The 20501-nt window shown below is 44.7% G+C and overlaps 1 pseudogene; it reads left to right on the top strand.

Moving 5' to 3' along the window:
• The first annotated feature begins 10445 nt into the window (after positions 1–10445).
• On the top strand, positions 10446–12409 carry LOC101049981 (V-type proton ATPase subunit B, brain isoform pseudogene; annotated as a pseudogene).
• The last annotated feature ends 8092 nt before the right edge of the window (positions 12410–20501 follow it).

Below are 20501 nucleotides of genomic sequence, written 5' to 3'. Positions count from 1 at the left end.
GTTCTTATGATGAGTTCTCATGAGACCTGATTCTTTTTTTTTTTTTTTTCCTTTTGAGACAAAGTCTCACTCTGTCACCCAGGCTGGAGTGCAGTAGCATGATCTTGGCTCACTACAACCTTTGCCTCCCAGGTGCAGGCAATTCTCCTGCCTCAGCCTCCTGAGTAGCTGGGATTATAGGTGTATGCCACCATGCCCAGCTAATTTTTGTATTTTTAGTAGAAACAAGGTTTCACCATGTTGGTCAGGCTGGTCTTGAACTCCTGACCTCGTGATCCACCCACCTCAGCCTCCTAAAGTGAGACTTAATTCTTTTATGAGTGTTTGACAGTTTCTCCTTGACATACACTCTCCTGCCACCATGTAAGACTTGCCTGCTTCCCTTTTCGCCATGATTGTAAGTTTCCTGAGGCTTCCCAGCCATGCAGGACTGTGAGCCAATTAAACCTCTTTCCTTTATAAATGACCCAGTCTCAGGTATGTCTTTATAGCAGTGTGAAAATGACTAATATATAAATACAGGTACTACATTCTCAAAACTTAGTATTTCATAATTATTTTACTATATTTCACTATTATCTGTGCTCTTAAGGTTACTTTAGCCATTTATCTATATGGTAGAAATACTGTATGATTGTGTGCAATTGCGTATCTCTTCTCAACTGCACACTCAGTGACATCATGCTGGTAGCCTGGTCCCCATGGTGGGAATATTTACACCATGGAGATCAGCAAAGGCTATAAATCAGGGTTTTTCTTCTCCCTGCCCCCAAAAGCCTCTTGTTCAACATTTGCCAGCACACCACTGCTCAAAACCCTGGGCTTTCCTCGTTCAACTCACTGCATTCAGATTGTCCGTTTATGTGTATATCTCATTAGACTGGCAGCTCAGTGGAAGGAGAAAATGTGTTTGCTTGATTTTCCGACATCATCCCAGTGTCAAATAGTACTTGGCACAGAGCAGATGTTTAGCACATTTGTATTGGATTAATGAATTGGTGAATGAGGAAAGTCCCCAGAGATGAGTTTGGTGAGATAGAGTGATTGGGGACACATCAGGAAGACTCAAGAGAGGGTTGCTCTTTGAATTTCAAGAGCCATTAATCCAGACATGTTCTGAATGCCCCAGGCAGGAAGGTGTTTGTCTCACTATTTTAATCAGAACTTAAAACTGTTGAGTTCCATACACGCACTGCCGGGTCAGCCCTAAGACTTGGATTCCTAGCAGGTATGATTCTATAATCATGCCCAGTAAATGTCAGTAAGATGCCAAACAGCGTAAGCATCATTGACTTCACTTTTACAAAGCAGAGGATTTCCCAGCTAGCCAGCCTCCCAGGCTAGAGTTTTCGGGAAAGAGCAAAACTGCCTGGAGGTTCTTCCTCCACAGCTTAACAGAGCTGACCCTATGACAGTGGCATGCATGATAATAACTAAAAGCATAATCGTAACTACCACATTCTGAATGCTTACTCTGTGCTGCTCACTGTATTATTTCCATTAAGCCTGACAATTACCCTCTAAGTGAGGCATTCTTATCTCCAATTTTACAAATAAAATAAATGGGCTCAAAAAGGGTAAGTTATTCTGCTTAAGCTTCCAGAGCCAGGTGAGTGGTAGAGCTGGGATTTGAATCCAAGTCTGTCTCCAAAGCCCAGATTCTTTCTACAGCCAGAATGAAAGAAAGCCAAGAGAAAGGTAAGGTTTTTTTGTGTTTTTTTTGGTTGTTTGTTTTTGAGATGGAGTCTCACTCTATTACCCAGGCTGGAGTGCAGTGGCATGATCTTGGCTCACTGCAACCTCCACCTCCCATGTTCAAGCAATTATCCTGCCTCAGCCTCCCTAGGAGCTGGGATTACAGGTACGCACCACCATACCCAGCTAATCTTTGTGTTTTTAGTAGAGATGGTATTTCACCATGTTGGCCAGGCTGGTCTCAAGCTCCTGACCTTGTGATCCGCCCACGTTGGCCTCCCAAATTGCTGGGATTACAGGCGTGAGCTACTGCGCTCAGCCTGGTACGGTTCTTTTCCATGCTTCCTACTCAGGATCAAGAATTATTTCATTTCATCTTGACAACGTTAGGATCTGATGTTAGGCCCCTCTCTGTACACTTCATATAATGCTTGACTACAATTCATTGTTTCTTTGTATGGAAGGTATTTGGAGCTGTTCAAGAAATGTAGAACCACTTTCAGAAAGATTGTGAATGGCTATGCTTTAGAAACAAAAAGTAATTCATAAAATCCCTTAAACATGCCCACACCAAAAAATGTTGGAGCTGGTGCTATTTTTATACTCAGAGGCCTTGGAGGACAGGACACCCTGAGTCACTCAATCTCTCTGAGCCTTGGTTTCTTCATCTGATAATAGTATCCACTCAAAGAACTGTGGGGAAATTAAATGAATTCTCTATGTCAAGGTGTGAGGCATATAAAGGGCTCTGTCAACAGTGACTGGTGTCATCATGGGAACCCTGTAGGTACAGGCGTGGAGGTGTTTAAGGTGAGTGAGCTTGAGCCAGTGTGTCGGGATGCAGGGTGCATCCACTGAGTTATGGAAGACCAAGCTAGATGGCAGGATGCATGAGGCTTACGTGAAACAGGAGGAAACAGTATTCATGGGTGCCTGCTCTGGGCAGTATCTCCTCCAAAGTTGACAACAAATTTCTCAGATTGGAACTACTTTCACTCTCAGTTCATAGATCAAGAAACTGAGGCCCAGAGAGGTAAAGACTCTTATTTATGCTGCACAGCTAGGGAATGGCAGAGCCAAGACTGGAACCCAGGTTTTGCTCCGAAGCCATTGCCTCCCATATGGGGCTAGGAGCATGCCAGGCTGAAGGCACTCTGCAGGAGGAAGCTGTCACAGGCTCACACAGGAGACGGACACTATTGGAGCCGAATCAAGACGTTTCCTGTGGAGGGGGACAGGGGCCCACAGGCCTAACAGCCCATGCCTGCCAGGGATTTAGCAGGAAGAGCTGGCTTTTGTTCTAGATGAATCAGCCCAGCTGTTTCTGAAAGCCCAACCCCACTCTTCTGGGCTCAGCGGACCAGAAGGCATTCAGCTGTCCCCGCAGGTCACCAGTGGGGTGGGACGGGGCAGTACTTTGCACAGTGGACTGCACCATTTACAGAGAGTTATATTATCACCACACCAAACAATGGGCTTTTCAAATGTTGTGCTGTGTCTTGGAGTTGAAACACAATCGGGCCAGCAATGCATTACCTTCTTTGGAATTTAGAGAAACTTCAAACAAACAAACAAACGAAAAAGCTGATGATGAAAATTTCAGTCCAAACTTGATCTCCCTCCTTTTTCATCCTCCCCTTCCACTTTCTTCTTCCTACTTTCCCTTCTCCCTGTTCTTCTGTGCTTCTCTGTTTCGTTTTCCTGTTTTTCTCCTCTCCCATCACTGTTGCCAGTAGTAGAAGCACTTTGCTGTGAAGTTCTAATAGCCTTGCCCAGGGAAGTAGGACACCCGAGTTCCACGCCCTGTCTCTTCTACCTTGCAAATGACCCCGGGCAAGTCATCCACTCCTTTGAGTCTCTGTTATGTCATCTGCAAACTGGGACAATAGAAAGAAACTATTTCCAAGAGAGATGACACCTGGCTCATAAAACAGGGGGTTTTTCCAGCCCTGGTTGTGCTATACTAGACCCAGCACAGATTTCCTGTCCCAGGGAGAACCAGACGGCATTTGTCTCATAAGATTCATTAAATTGCTTTTCAAAATGTTAAATCTTAGGTCAAGTCACTCTAGGTTGTCTTACTTTAAATCTGTAATTTGTAAGAATGCCTTCAAAAATGCACAGTGCAAATGCAATCACTTCATTTCATTTTTTCTCAAACCAAAACCACCAACTTGAGAAACCAATACCTAATGAACGAGAAGCACGTTTCCCTGATGGAGATTTCCTCTCCTCCTGAATGATTCCCAAATTCTGAAGCTGAGGCAGCCCCAGTGAGAAGGGGTTCAGCCCGTCACACCAAGCAGGCAGTCTAGAGTTTGGCTTTCTCCCTGGCTCAATCTTGCTGCTTTGACCTTGACCTCAGTCAGATGACCCTACCGATCCAGATCTCTGGGTGAGCGCCTGGGGTCTTGGAGAGCTGTCCAGCTTCCTCTCTGCTTAGCCCAGACCCATGCTCAGCTTCTCACACAGCCATTCTCCAAAGTCTCAGCTGGCTAGAAGCCTTCTATCAAAAGGTGTTTGTATACCTGTCCCGTAGGGACTCTGACCACCCCCTTTCTTGTCTCCAGATGCTCTACATGTTCCCCAATAGGGATGAGGGAGGAGCCTTTAAACAGTTTAAGGTGAAGTACCCCAGAAACACTTTCAGGCCTGTTTTCCCTAGAGCTGAAAAAGAAAAGCAGCTAAATCTTCAGCAGCAAGCTGTGATCTCTCTTTTGAAATATACTACTTGGTCATGGCATAAAATATTAATACAGCAGATGCGGTCTGGCTTTATGAGACCCATGAAAGGCTCTGGGAGTCCCCGGTGCCAACAGCCACGGGTTGGTAAGCTCTACGTTTTATCACTAATCCAGACAAGCTCTGAGCTGCTTTAGCCTGGCGTTGGTGGCCACACATGATCTGGCCTTGCTTTATCCCTCCAGCCTCATCTCATCCCCTCCTCACCTGAACCCCATACCCCTATGCCATGGAATCCTGCTGGTTCCTGGCAGGTCATGCTTTATGTCACCCCAGAACCTTCAAGACTTTGCACCCCAGCTTTCTTTATTGGGACTGCTAATCCTGACACTTTCCCCCTGTTTCTCTCCCCTATTTTCTCAGGCTTAGTTTTAGGGGACCTTCCTTGCAAAGCTTTTAGGAGGATACTTTCCCTGTCTCCTCTGAGGTGCATTACATTAGCAGCCCCTCCATGGTTCCACAGTTCCCTGCACATGCCTCCATCATAGTACTTCCTGGACCACTCTGCTGAAGTAGGCTCCCCTGTCTTGTTATTCTCCACCCCAGAACTCTGCTTAATTCCCTTGTAAGTGATAGTTATTTGTAACGGTTTCATTACTGCATTGTTTACCGTCTCCCATACTAGACTGTGAGCTCCTTGAGGGCAGGGCCAGATATCTCAATCTCTGCTGCCTGTGAAAATGCCCAGCATAGCACCCTGGACACATCAGACCCTCAATACACACTTGGTACATATTAGGAGACTGGTAAATGTTGAATGAATGGATGGATGGATGACAGGAATAAAGAGAAGAACTAACATGAAGGCAGGATGAACAGATGATCAAATAAAGGAATTCCAAGTAACCTTTATGAAGCAACCAATTGATAAATATATTTTTTTAACTATTTGAAATAAATACCAGCATCTTCTCTTGATTCTGCTCACTTGTGCTGCTGGGGGGGAAAAAAAACTTATAATAGGATTGGTCAAGCCTAACCTTTAAAAACAATCACCACAGAACTCCAAGAACTGGAGTAGCCTTTTAATTGAATAGGCAAGATGTTGATATCAATTTACCTTAATTAGCAAGGCTAAGATACCTTCTCAAAATGTCTGCTTCTGCAATCTTCTAAATTTATATCAGATATCACCCCTTAGTTTTTCCAAGTTTCACAATTTGAAAAAATGCCTTAACTACTTAAATATCTTCAATATAGTCTTTTTGTTTTCTTTCTTTCCATTTTTAGCTCGATACACCTGTTCCCCTGCTGTGTTCTTTCAGAGCAGTTTGTATTTTCAAACCCCCAGTATCAAGCCTAGGTCCTGAACCATAGTAAGAATCAATAAATGCTTATGGAAGGAAGTAAGGAAGGACGAGACAGGGAAGGGAGAGCGGGAGAGAAAAAGGAAAGAAGGAAGGCAAGAGAAGGAAAGGAAGGGAGGAAAAGAGAGGGAGGGAGAGGAAAGAGAGGAAGGGAGAATTAAGAAAAGAGACAAGGGCTTGGGCATGGTGGTGCACACCTGTAATCCCAGCTACTCGGGAGGCTGAGGCAGGAGAATTGCTTGAACCTGGGAAGCAGAGGTTGCAGTGAGCTGAGATCACACCACTGCACTCCAGACTGGGCAACAGAGTGAGACGCTGTCTCAGGAGAAAAAAAAAAAAAAAGAATCAGCTGGTCGTGGTGACTTACCCCTATAATCTCAGCACTTTGGGAGGCCAAGGCAGGTGGATCACAAGGTCAGGATATCGAGACCATCCTGGTCAACGCAGTGAAACCCTGTCTCTACTAAAAATACAAAAATTAGCAGGGCATAGTGGTGCATGCCTGTAATCCCAGCTACTCGGGAGGCTGAGGCAGGAGAATTGCTTGAACCCAGAAGGCAGAGGTTGTGGTGAACAAAGATTGGACCATTGCACTCCAGCCTGGGTAACAAGAGAGAAACTCTGTCTCAAAAAAAAAAAAAAAAAAGTCAAGAACTTTAAGTTATAACAATTTTTTTCTTCTTTATCACTGGCCAACAGGGATACTTGATAGCACTTCTCTGAGACTCAATCTCCTCTTTCATAAAATAGCATCTGTCCTATCTCCCTTTATGGGATCAAATAAAGGAGATAATGGGAAGCACCTTATTCATTTCTATGTAAATATTAGTTATTATTAATTTCCCATTGGGTAACATATACATATTCTCCTAACGAACTCAAGACTGCCCCTCTTCGTGGATGGCCTTCACTGGTCAGACTCTCTTGCATTGCCGGGATGTGGTGACACTGGTTGTGCAGATGGGTGGAGGTTGCTTTACCTGGGCTTTATCAGTGACCCATTACCAGAATCTTGTGAGTCAGGTGCGGCTAACGTTGAGGTCCATTAGGATCCCAGCATAACAACTGTGTCAATTTGATTATTTGATTTGGTGATTTGATTATTCTATTCTGGATGCTTTTTGTACTTATTTTAAATCTTGGATGCTCTTTTCCTCCTGATTCAAATGAATACTACAGAATACGCACAACTATTGCCTAGATTAATGATTTCTACTCAAATAAAACATTTTCTACTCCCTTCTCTCTCGAGCTTCTGGATCAGTTTAATTGAAAAGTAGCTTAAGCCTGAGTGACAGTGCAATGGAAGATGAAGAAACCCGATTTCAGTTTGCAACTACTTATCGGTGTGAGTCAGGATGTTCTCAATACTTTGTCCCTAGAATGGAAGGTAGAAGTCAGAGGCTGCACAGTTAAAATCTGATTTTTTTTTGCAGATGTGATTAAAAATATTCAAATGGGGAAAGTGTCCTGAATTATCTAAGTTATCTCTAAATGTAATTGCAAGTTTCCTTATAAAGGGAAAGCAGAAGGAGATTTTACCATGGAGGAGAAGGCAGAATGCAGACAGAACAGAGATTTGAAGATGCTCCGTTGCTGGCCTTGAAGACGGAGGAAGGAGCCATGTGCCAAGGAATGAAGGAACGAAACCCAGAAGCTAGAAAAGGCAGGAAAGTGGATTCCCCCCGGAGCCTTCAGAGGGAGCACAGCCCTGCCAACACCTTCCTTCTAGCCGAGGGAGACTTCTGAACTCCAGAACTTTAAGAGAATAAGTTGCGTGTGGTAAGTCACCAAGTCTGCGGTAATTTGTTGCAGCAGTGACAGGAAACTAATGTACCCTCCATAAGGGTTGTGCTGTTTTATGTTCCTGCCGGAGATGTAAGGTACGTCCCCCTTTCCTTAAGGATGAGGAAAAAATGGCGTGCCTTAGATATCCTGATATCTCATTGGCCAGAATTGTATCACATGCCCATTTCTAAACCAATCACTGGCCAGAGTAATCAGGCTTCCTCCTGCCCTTGTCCTAAGGCTGCACCGTTTTCTCCTGAGCCATTCAGTAGCCTGATCCTGAACAATGATCAGGGTTGCACCGTCAAGGAATGAGAAGGGCATAGCTTTGGTTTGGCAACCAGCAGTGCCTACCTCAAAACTTATTTGCAGAAAAAGAAATTCCTCAGTTTAACATATATTTTATAAAAGTTAAAAACCCTGGACTAGACTCCCCAAGGAACCATCCACTGTGGTCCCCAGGCCACGGCTTTCCCCTGTCTATCCCCCTCTGGTTCCTTCCTCCTCTATCCCCCTTTTTCCAGAGGATGGCAGGCCCAGTCGAGCTCTGGTTGTGAGTCACCAAGGTTCAATGAGGCCTTACGATGAATACACAAGCCATCTTCCAGAAACATCTCTCCCTTGCAAGGACTGACCCAAGCCCTATAAAGGAAATCTTTACTGTTTCTTCCCTGTTGTAGCTTTTCTCTGACATATTATCCTAGAATTTTAAAGCTGTAAAGGCCCTTAGAGTAATAATAATGATGGTAATTATGATAGTTAATTATGTATAATGCACATTTATTGAGCTTTTACTAGGTTCCAGGCACTTGGTATTTATTATCCCATTTAACCCTCAAGTCTTCTTGAGGATTGATGAGGTAGATATTATCTCTTTGAGAGATACTAATAGATATAATAATAGAAGTTACTATCATGCCTGTCTGATGGATTTTGAAACCCAAGAAAAGAAAGAATAAGTTGTCCAAGGTAATAGCTGGCACTACGTTTCGAACCAAGATCTGTAGAGGCTCCAAAGCTCACGCTGTCAACACCCTGAAGTCCAAAACCTTACATTCTGCAGATGACAACGTGGGAGTCTGGGGATGGAGACGGGGTTGGGGGGAGGCATAAGCATTTTGCTCCGTCCCAGGACCAGAAAGTGAACCCTCGATTACTGACTGTGCAGCAAACAGCTCATATTAGCTTTTTTCTCTCCTTCGAAGGAATCAAATATTTATGAATCATCATGTATCTGAGTCTAATAAGAGGTGTTTGTCTTTTTGCACACCAATGGACACCTTTTGCCTTGTGATTTTTTTCCTATTTATCTGGCATCATGGGAGAATAAAAACGGCAGCTATAGCATGAAACGTGCTTTACAGTTTACGAGACACTTCCAAATACTTTCTCTCACATGATCATTGCTACAGCTCTGTGAAACAGAAAGACAGGATTATTCCTCTTCACAGGTGAGGAAACTAAGGCCCAAAGAGGTTACACTACTTTCCCCACAGTTCTCACAGATCATTAAATGACAGAACCAAAATCAAAACCAGGGGAGGAAGCTTTTTGGCTATGAGGATCTGACATCCACAGACGGGGACTCTTCCTATGAGTTTTAGACTCATATTTTCAAGTTAAAAGACCTAATTAGGATTTTGATTGGCTCAGGATTGATTTTGTTTGTTCAGCTGAAATCTCTCAGTGAATTAATCCATTTATCTAGGGAGAAATAACATCTTTACTATGCCAAGTCTTTCTACCCTTTGTCTTTTACGCCTCCAAGGAGAAGCTGATGTTTTCTTTTAATAGAAGCCCTTTGCACTTCTTTCCGAGTTTATTCTTTTACAAGCTGCTTTTGTAGTTAAGTTGAATAACATCTTTGGTTCTTTTATGCTTTCTTTCTAATTGATCTGTGTGGCATTATTTTTATTTCCAGTGAGTAACTTGATACTTGGTTGAACTTTCTTGTTGTTTCCAAGAGCTTTTCAGTTGATTCCCTTCCGTTTTCAGGATAAAATTGTACCATCTGCAAATACTTGTAAAAGCCAAACAAAACCTGCTCTCCTCATTTCACCAAGAGCGATCTTTTTACCACATGACACTGCATTTTCCCACAACTCTGCATTTTCCAGATGACCAAATGGCTCCTTTAAGTGCCATGGTATTTAGAAACACAGCCGCCTGGGCTGGAAGTCTTTCTTAAAGTACAATGTGTAGCAAACACCTGTGGCTTCACCTGCATAACACATGCCTCCCCCATTTTTAGCAGCTGCCGCTCACTTTCTTTTGGAGAACTGCCCCTCCACTTCCCCAGGAGGCCATAGCAAGACTGCCAGTCACTTGATTTCACTCACATGTCCCAAACAGGCCCTGGTTCCACCACAGGTTAACCCAACTGACTCTTCCAAGAATTTGTATCTTGAGAAAAAGGACACTTGGCCAGAAAGATATTGAAGCAGAATCACCTGGAAGGCAGGCCTTAATGAGATGTCCAGGAATTTTTGCCTCTCCCAAGGTCTGATTGTTAAAGTTCTACTTTGATTCCAGGAGCCCCCCAATATACTTCCAATACTTTCTCCTTCTTTGCTTAGGTTTGCTTCTGTTACAAAGCATACAGATATCAGCACCTGAGAGCTGATTGCAGACAATAGAACTTGTTGTGAGTTGAATTGTTATGAGTTGAATTCCCAACCCACACACAAAGAAGTGTTGAAGTCCTGACCTCAAGGATGTCTGAATGCAACCTTCATTGGAAACAGGGTCTTTACAGAAACAATCAAGTTAAAATCAGGTCATCAGGCTGGGCCCTAATATTAATATGTGACCGATGTCATTTAAAAAGGGGAATTTGGACACAGAAACAGACAAACACAGACGGCGGACAATGTGGAGACACCCAGGGAAAATGCTCCATCAAGACAGAGGATGATGGCGCTGCAGGCAATGCGTGGGGTTATGAATGGGCCACACCCAAACTCCCCATGCCCACTGGTAGTGGGAGCTCAGGAGCAGGCGCTGGCAGTTAGTCAGAACGACCTCTCCCAGCCTCGTCTTACATACATCACAGTATCAGGAGTCCATGGTCCACTAGTGATCTTAGATCATGTTAAGTTTCCCATATATGCTGAGTTTGTCCACTGGACATTACAAGATGGCACAAAGAGACATGGGTAAGTTCTAGAAGTTGGTGGCTCCAAGGCAGTGGCTCAGGTATTGCAAGGGACTGGGGATATTCTCCAGGCACCAGAGTCTGATGATAAGCTTGGTTAGGTATTCAGTGGCTCGGGAAAACCCATTGACAGAGGTCCTCTTGTACTGTTGAAGATTTCTTTGATATCATGGGATGGCCAATCAATCCTCAATGTCAAGGAGATGATTCAGACCAGCATTCTGCCCACAGTTGGTGTGAGCAGTATTGCCAGGGGCAGAACATTTTTTTCCTCTCTGCTGCTGGGTTACCACACAAGGATTACAGCTCAAATCTGTCGCCAGACTGGTTTGCTAAATAAATCCAAAGATGTAGACTACAGTGAGGAAAAATTTGCAATTGTATTTGCTTCTAGGGATGTAAACATGGAAACTGCCTGTTTCTTCAAATCTGGCGTTGAAGAAAATGGCTCAATGGACAACGTCTGCCTGTTTTTGAACTTGGCTAATGACCCAACTACTGGGTGGATTATCATCCCTCACCCGGCTCTGACCACAGCTGAATTTCTGGCATACCAATGTGAGAAGCATTTACTGGTTATCCTAACAGATATGAGTTCTTCTACTGAAGCACGTCAAGAGATTTCTACAGCCAGAGAAGAGGTTCCCGGTGGACAAGGCTTCCCAGGTTACACTTACATAGATTTAGCCACTATATATGAACATGCTGGTCGAGGGAAAGTTAGAAATGGTTCAATGACTCAACTTCCTACTCTTACTGTGCCTACCAATGATAGCATTCACCCATCTCTGCCCTGAGTGGGACAGATCTATGTGGACAGACAGCTGCACAACAGAGAGATTTACCCACCTATAGATGTGCTGCCTGAACTATCACTGTTCGTGAAGTCCGCTATTGGAGAAAGGATGACCAGGAGGGATCGTGCAGATGTATGTGATCAGCGTGTGCAAACTACTGGGAAGAATGTACAAGCCGTGAAAGCTGTAGCTGGAGAAGAAGCCCTTGGCTCAGATGATCTTCTTGACTTGGAATTTCTGCAGAAATTTGAGAGGAACTTTATTTCTCAGGGTCCTCGTGAAAATCACACTGTCTATGAGACTTTGGAGACTGGCTGGCAACTGCTCTGAATCTTCCCCAAAGATATGCCGAAGAGAACCCCTCAGAGCACCTGTACTGGTCAGGGTTTTCCAGAGGCACAGAATTAATAAGATAGATGTATATTTGAAGCAGAGTTTATTAAGGAGTATTGATTCACACGATCACAGGTAAAGTCCCACAATAAGCCATCTGCAAGCTGAGGGGCAAGGAAACCAGTTCAAGTCTCCAAACCTCAAAAGTAAGGAAGCTGACAGTACAGCCTCTAGTCTGTGGTCGAAGGACCAAGAGTCCCAAAGCTGAAGAAAGTGGAGTCTGATGTTCAAGGGCAGGAAGCCTCCAGCATGGGAGAAAGATACAGGCTAGAAGACTAAACCAGTCTAGTCCTTCTACGTTTCTCTGCCTGCTTTTAGCCCAGTCACGTTGGCAGCTGATTAGAAGGTGCTCACCCAGATTGAGGGTGGGTCTCCCCTCCCAGCACAACTCCAATGTTAATGTCTTTTGGCAACACCCTCAATCCCATCAAGTTGACACTCAGTATTAACCATCACAGCACCTGAGCAAATTTTACCCTTGAGACTCTGCAAAGCGTTGGCTGTTGCTTCATCACTGCTTAATGTACTTGTGAAATGCTGGTTCTGTTTTCTTTATTCCTTTAGCACTCCCCTAGCCTCACCTTTTTGTTGAAGTTTACCGTGTTACCGTGTAATTAAAAACAAAGAATAGGTAACATATTGTGCCAGTGTTGAGTGATTTAAACCTGCTAACAGACTTTAAACTATCCCCTATTCAGAAAACCTGGGTCTTTGCTTAAAGTAGCTCCAGGGATGGAGGTGACCTTTTTTTTTTTTTTTTTTTTTTTTTTTTTTTTTTTTTTTTTGAGACAGAGTTTCGCTCTGTTGTTGTTACCCAGGCTGGAGTGCAATGGCGCGATCTCGGCTCACCGCAACCTCTGCCTCCTGGGTTCAGGCAATTCTCCTGCCTCAGCCTCCCGAGTAGCTGGGATTACAGGCATGTGCCACCATGCCCAGCTAATTTTTGTATTTTTAGTAGAGACAGGGTTTCACCTTGTTGACCAGGATGGTCTCGATCTCTTGACCTCGTGATCCACCTGCCTCGGCCTCCCAAAGTGCTGGGATTACAGGTGTGAGCCACTGCGCCCGGCGGAGGTGACCTTTTCTTATTGATGTTTGTATTAGTGGTATAGTTGGTTACCTAATAATGTCCTCATTATCTGGGTCTCTTAGGCCTTACCTCTCAGCCTCCTCAAGAGCATCAGCCTCTGAGTTATAACACTTTGGTCTCTAAATTAGGGGCAAGATCAGGTCTAAAAGATGTCTCCTTTCAGAAGAGCCAAGATGCTCTTTCCTGAGAGTTTCCTTTTGGGTTGTTGATGTACCTGTGGGTCTGTGCTGCTGCTCTAAACAAGTGGTTATTTTTGTTTAGTTGGTTGGTCGGGTTTTTGTTTTGTTTTGTTTGTTGTTGTTGTTGTTGTTTGAGACAGAGTCTTGCTCTGTTGAGCAGGCCAGAGTGCAGTGGTTTGATCATAGCTCACTACAGCCTCAAATTCCCAGGCTCAAGCAATCCTCCTACCTCAGTCTCCCAAGCAGCTTGGACTACAGGCATGTGCCACCACAGGCAGCTAATTTTTTAATGTTTTTGTGGAGACAGGGTCTCACTATGTTGCCTAGGCTGGTCTTGAAATCCTGGTCTCAAGTGATTCTCCCTCCTCAGCCTCCCAAACTATTGGGATTACCAGCATGAGCCATCACCCCCAGACAAGCAGATGGTTTGACTGTCTACATGCTCTTTCTTATACAATAAATAGATGAGTAAAAGGAATTTCCTTTTCCTCTTTAGTACATACGCAGTGAGATTCCTGTGTCTTACAGCTCTCCCTCTCTGAACAACACACAGAATCCTGCAACTTTTGCACAGCTGATATTTATCTGATAGCAGTGAAACGCTTTGTCTTTGGTGACCTTTACTGCGTTTCCATGCAGAGGAATCACATGATCAAAATAGTTGATGGAGTGGTTGCTTGGGGTACAACGAAAGAAGAAAGAAAAACCTGTAGCCACTCTACATTCTGACATGTAAACAGCGGTTTAAGTGTCTACAGTGTTTACTAGATGCTGACGGCAAGGTGAGAAGCAAAAGCTCTTACGTTTGTGGATATTGTAAACTCTGTTACAAAGCAGCCTTTGGAAAATCCCTGATTTGGTTCTGCTTTTTGACCTACCTCTACCTTTTCGGGATAATCTGGAGGCACAGGTGGTGGCATTTAGAAGTTTTGCGTTTTATTCCTGCTCCTTCCTGATGCGAGTCCTGCACTATCTTCCATGCAGTTGTGCCCTCTCTACTGTTTGGTCTCTGTGTTCTTTGTTACTTGGGTGCAATAGCAACTTTCTTACTCCATGCATTCTATCTTTCGCATTGTGTAAATTTCTTCCCTTTTTTTTTTCTCTGAGGCTGTAGGGTATGGGGAAAGTCAGTATGATTATATCTTAATGTAGAAAATGTGATCTCTGGATATAAAACAAAAATACACGTTGGCCAGGCATGGCCACATGGTGGCTCATGCCTGTAATCCCAGCACTTTGGGAGGTTGAGGCAGGCAGATCATGAGGTCAGGAGTTCAAGACCAGCCTGGCCAACATAGTGAAACCCCATCTCTATTAGAAATACAAAAATTAGCTGGGTGTGGTGGTGTGCAACTATAGTCCTAGCTACTCAAGAGGCTGAGGCAGGACAATTGCTTGAACCCAGGAGGTGAAGGTTGCAGTGAGCTGAGATTGCAATATCACACTCCAGCCTGAGTGACAGAACAATCCTCTGTCTTGGAAAAAACAAAAAGAAAAGTCACAAAATACCTGTGGCTGCCAGGAGCTAGGAATGAGGTCTGGAGAAGAGCTCCTTCCATTGCCTTTTCAGGGGGAGTGTGGCCCTGTGGACACCTTGATTTCAGATTTCAGGCATCCAGAGTGTGATACAATACACATTTCTGTTGTTTTAGGTCACCCAGTTCACGGTACTTTGTTATGGCAGTCTTAGACAACTCATTCAGACCCTCAAGGAAACAAGAGCTATTTGGAATGTGTAGCCGAGACCGCTAGGTGTTCACCAAAAGGCTTTCCATTCTACTTTTTTACCTAAGTAGAATGGAAGCCAGGCACAGGGCTGCCCCACTAGACCTTCTTGGCCAGCCTCGCTTGTGTTGACGGTGGCCAAGTGTCTGAATTCTCACTAGGGGAATCAAGTGGGAGTCACGTGCCATTTCTGGGTCTGGGTTCAAAGCTAACCAGCAAGCCTCCTCCACTGTCTTCTCCTTTCCCACCAGCTAGAACCCAGCTGCACCCATGCAGAAGAGAACACTGCCCTGGGGAAGAATGAGTGACAAAGAACCAAAGCTACCCTGCTGCCCTGGGCCACTCACCTCAAGTGTAAATAGGCTACTCTGGTTTGCCTTTTTATTACAGGAGCTTAGCTTTTCCTCCAACCGATCCATGATTCTTGAGCTGAACAGGCAGCAAGGCACTGAGAATCCTAATTGTCTTCTAGAATAGGAACGAGCAGGCCCTTGGAAGACAGTGGCTAAGCAAATAATCTTGTTTGGTCATTTGGGACTTTGGACAAGCCGAAGCTAAATTCTCAGCCACCTAAAAGGGAGGTGAAAGATGTGGAAACCAGTAGAGTGGCTGCTTCTGAAAGCCTTGGGTAACTTAATTTAGGAAAATGACAAGCTCACATCTCGAGATGTTTGCCACAAGGGACAAGGTGAAACTCAGGACTTTTCTCTGGCCACATGGAAACTGTTCACTGAGGCCATGGGTTTAAGATTGCTGGGGAGTTGCTGAATTTTAGTGTCAGCCAACAGCATGACTTTGCCAGGTTGCCTTTAGGAAAGGATGATGCTATCTGGAGGTTGCAGGGGACTTGGAGAATCCCTACCCACTAACCATCTTGGTCGGCAGCCTTTCCCCTGCACCTCCCTCTCATGGAGGAGGAAGCTAACACTCTTTCTTCTGCCCCACCCCTCCGTGTTTCTCAGCTGGGAACTAACTCTGTCTGGAGCAGACAAAGTGTTCTCATGGCAATGTCCTACATTTATTTATTTACCAATTTGATTTGTTTTTTTTAGAGACAGGGTCTCACACTGTTGCCCAGGCTGGAGTATGGTGGTGCAATCATAGCTCATTGCAGGCTTGAACTCCTGGGCTTAAGCGATCTTCCAACCTTGGCCTCCTCAAGTGCTGGGATTACAGATGTCATGCCCAACCCTACATTTATTTTTTATTTGGATTTGCTTTCCTTACCCTTCATTCTTCTCTCAGCCTGACAGCCTGCGGGCTTATAGAAGCTTTTACACAGTCATGGTATGTCACACGATGTTCCCTCTTATCCAGGAATTCACTTCATGGCAAAAGTGGCAGTGGCTTAAGGCCTGTGGGAGTCACTCCACACCTAATAGACCCCACCCATGACCCAGGAGCGGCTGGCTCCTGTGGCACAGTAGAAGGCCTTGTGGAGGCTCACAGTGCCCACAGGGAGATAACTGCTTGGTCCCCTCCGGAAGGGATCTGTGATGAGTCAGTTTCCATATGTGATGCCATTTCCTTGTGTCTCTCTATCACTTTTCACGATGTAGCAGTGAGGCAGGCACAGCTAAGTATCTCCCAATAGCCTTTCTTAATGGAAGTAGTGGAATTTAGACCTGGATGCATGTCCACCCAGAATCAAGATACCATTTTCCAGTCTCCTTTGCAGCTAGGCACAGCTATAAGATACTTTCTTTTTCTTTTGAGACAGAATTTTGCCCTTACTGCCCAGGCTGGAGTGCAAAGGCACGATCTCGGCTCTCTGCAACTTCTGCCTCCCGGTTCAAGCGATTCTCCTGCCTCGGAATAATCCTCCCGAGTAGCTAGAATTACAGACATGCACCACTACAACCGGCTTTTTTTTTTTTTTTTTTTTTAGTAGAGACAGGGTTTCTCCATGTTGGTCAGGCTGGTCTTGAACTCCCAATCTCAGGTGATCTGTCTGCCTCAGCCTCTCTAGATGCTGGGATTACAGGCGTGAGCCACTACTCCCAGCCCATGAGAAACATTTTAACCAATGAAATACAAGAAGAAGCGACATGTGGTGGCTTTAAATAACCTTCTACAGGAGAAAGCACCCTTTGTGTTTTCATCCCTTCCTCCGCCCTACTGCCTGAAGTGTCATCTTGACCCAGGAGGCTGAGATCATGCATTGCCTAGAAAGAAGATAAAGAACCAGGGTCCCTGACATCTTAGAGCACTATTCCAGTCTGGATCACGTACCCACAGTTTTGTGACAGAAAGAAACTTCCGACTTGCTCAAGGCATTATTGTCTGAGGTTTTCTGTCGTTCAATGAAGGCAAACTGAATCCCAATCAAAACAATTGTTTCAGAAACAAAGGGGTGGAATTGCTCAGGGTGACACCTAACATCTGCTCTCCAAATGTTAGACTTCCTGGCCTGAGACTCTAGGTTGTGCAAGCTATAGGCTTTAGGGTCTCTTCTGGTTATCTGTTGCTGTATAACAAACCATATCAAAACTTTGTGGCTTAAAACAGTAACATACGGTTATCTCTCATGGTTCTATGGGTTGGCTGGGCTCAGCTCAGTGGTTCTTGCTTGGAGTCTGTTAGGAGGTTGCAGTCATATGCTAGGTGGGGTTGGAATCATCTGAAAGTTGCACTGGGCTGGACATCAAAGATGGCATCTTCATTTGACCTCCAGTGCCTCCGTGCTCTTCTTCTGTGGGCCTGGAAGAATAGCTTGGACTTCTTTTTCTTTTCTTTTTTTTTTTTTTTTGAGATGGAGTCTTGCTCTATCGCCCAGGCTGGAGTGCAGTGGTGCGATCTTGGCTCACTGCAACCTCCACCTCCTGGGTTCAAGCAATTATCCTGCCTCAGCCTCCTGAGTAACTGGGATTACAGGCATGTGCCACCATGCCCGTCTAATTTTTGTATTTTTAGTAGAGACGGGGTTTTACCATGTTGGTCAAGCTGGTCTCACACTCCTGACCTCATGATCTACCTGCCTCAGCCCCCTAAAGTGTTGGGATTACAGACGTGAGCCTCCGCGTCAAGCTAGCCTGGACTTCTTACATGACAGCTCAGGGCTTCCAGAGGGAGGAAGAGGAGGTTGTTAGTCTTATTAAAGGCCTGCCTCAGAGCTGACAGGGAGTATCACTTCTACCACACGTTGTTGGTTAGGCAGTCTCAGGCCAACCCAGATTCAAGGGCTGTGGAAGCACATTTCACCTCTCAACAGGGAAATGATACGGAATTTGTAGCCATCTTTAATGTACCACAAAGCCCAAGGGAGAAAAGCTCTATCACAGGACTCGACAATCGTTCCTCTGAACTGTAAGCTGAGAGTGTCATCCAGCCATTTTGGCTCCTCAGCCACAAACCAAACATCAAGGAAAGGGGAGTTCTTGAAAGGAAGTGCCCGTGAGTCCCAACTTGTATGATCCATGGAGTTCTGCTTTCTGGGCTGCCTGAGACCTAACCTTTGCCTTGTCTTAGGCAGAGTTCCTCAAATCAATTTCACAAACACAAATAATTTTTATTTTCTTGGCTCAGAATAGCAAGATGGAATAAGCTCCATAGATATGCTGTACAATATTATCTCTATAGTCATTAATACCATATTATATATTTGAAAATTTGTTAAATGGGTATTCCTCATGCACATGTTCTAACCACAATAAAATGTATTTTTTAAATAAAAAGGTTGCAAAATTGGAGTCTGCCCCTTAACTAATACATTCATCCCTATCATGCATACACACATGACTTCTTACCATTGTAACTCCCCCACGAGTGCCTGAGGCTGTGAAAAAGGGATAGCTGACTAACACCAGCCCCACCAGATAAATCAGAAGCCTGACTTTAATCTCTACAGATGAATCCGTTTTATAATCATAGTGGGGCCATAAGGTATCAAGAAGATTTTCAATGACATTCCCTAGATGCCCTCATTACATAAATGTTTCCTAAGATCCCACCAGATGCCACACACTGTGCTCAGCACTGGACAGTCATGAAGCAGGTCCAGTCCCTGATCTCAAGGAAAATTAATTTACATTGTACCGCTTTATAACAAGTTAGGTTTGGGATTATCAGAGCTTCTGGTCTCTCCCATATTGATCTGGAATAGCTGCAAATGCTTTTATACACGTGTGTGTGTGTGTGTGTGTGTGTGTGTTTGTGTGTGTGTGTGTATTCATAGATAGATTATTTTTCTTTTGAGACAGAGTCTCGCTCTGTCACCCAGGCTGTAGTGCAGTGGTGCAATCTCAGTTCACTGCAACCTCTGCCTCCTGGGTTCAAGTGATTCTCCTGCCTCAGCCTCCTGAGTAACTGGGATTACAGGCACCCACCACCATGCTCACTTAATTTTTGTGTCTTTAGCAGAGACGGGGTTTCACCATATTGCCCAGGCTGGTCTCAAACTCCTGATCTTAGGTGATCCACCCACTTCAGCCTCCCAAAGTGCTGGGATTACAGGCATGAGCTACCATGCCCAGCCTGCTTTTATATTTTTAAGATTAAAATTTTTCCCCATCTTTCCCTTCCTCTCTCTCTCTCTCTCACGTTTCCCCATCTTTAAAACAGTAGATGCCTGCCTGCTACATGACCACGAATGCTCATACTGCAGGGTTCTGTGATCACTCTGTTGAAAACTTGCCCTTTCTCTTCCCGTTTCCCAGCTCTCAGTTGAATTGGCTAGAGTTCTGATATCACTGAAGTTACAGGGTTGTCTCTTCCTCCCCCTCCTCCTTCTCCTCCTCCTCCCCCTCCTCCTTTTCATCTTCCTCCTCCTCTTCTTTTTCTTCTTCAAAATCATATCTGAAGTGAGTTATAGCCTCAAATAGCTTTTTTTTTTTTTTTGAGACGGAGTTTTTGCTCTTGTTACCCAGGCTGGAGTGCAATGGCGCGATCTTGGCTCACTGCAACCTCTGCCTCCTGGGTTCAGGCAATTCTCCTGCCTCAGCCTCCTGAGTAGCTGGGATTACAGGCACGCGCCACCATGCCCAGCTAATTTTCAGTATTTTTAGTAGAGACGGGGTTTCACCATGTTGACCAGGATGGTCTCGATCTCTTGACCTTGTGATCCACCCGCCTCGGCCTCCCAAAGTGCTGGGATTACAGGCTTGAGCCACCGCGCCCGGCCTCAAATAGCTTTTCTAATCAGTTTCTCCAGGTGAGGCAGTTGGCTCTGCGCTGTCCCGATCTCTGCTACCTTCACCCAGTTCTTGTTTGAAGTGTAGGAGTCCTTGGTAAATAATATTAATCTAAGGCTTTCCTGAGTTATCTCACGGATAGAAAAGACAAAAGAAATACAAAATCACCTGCTTTCCTCCCAGTGACATGTGCCATGGAAGAAATGCCATTTGTGATGATAACACTCTTTTACCTTCAGAAGGCTCTGCAGCTTTGTGGAGTGTTTTCACAGCAAGCTCTTCTTTCTCCTTCTGAACACGTGACCTATGGAAAAGGACAGACGTAGAGGTCAGAAAGAGCTTGATGGAATCCCAGGTTTGCTTCTTGTTGGCCCTGGACTCCAACTGATCATGTATTAAAGGAGAAGTATAGCGATGTTTGCCCTTTGGTTTTATCATTAGGAATGTGATTACCCTGCAGGTCGTAGGTGCTCATGAAATCTATTGAGTGACACTGAAGTTT

This window comes from Saimiri boliviensis, chromosome 2 (genome assembly GCF_048565385.1).
Source record: "Saimiri boliviensis isolate mSaiBol1 chromosome 2, mSaiBol1.pri, whole genome shotgun sequence".
Lineage (NCBI taxonomy): Eukaryota > Metazoa > Chordata > Mammalia > Primates > Cebidae > Saimiri > Saimiri boliviensis.
This window is presented reverse-complemented; position numbering and strand designations above follow the sequence as displayed.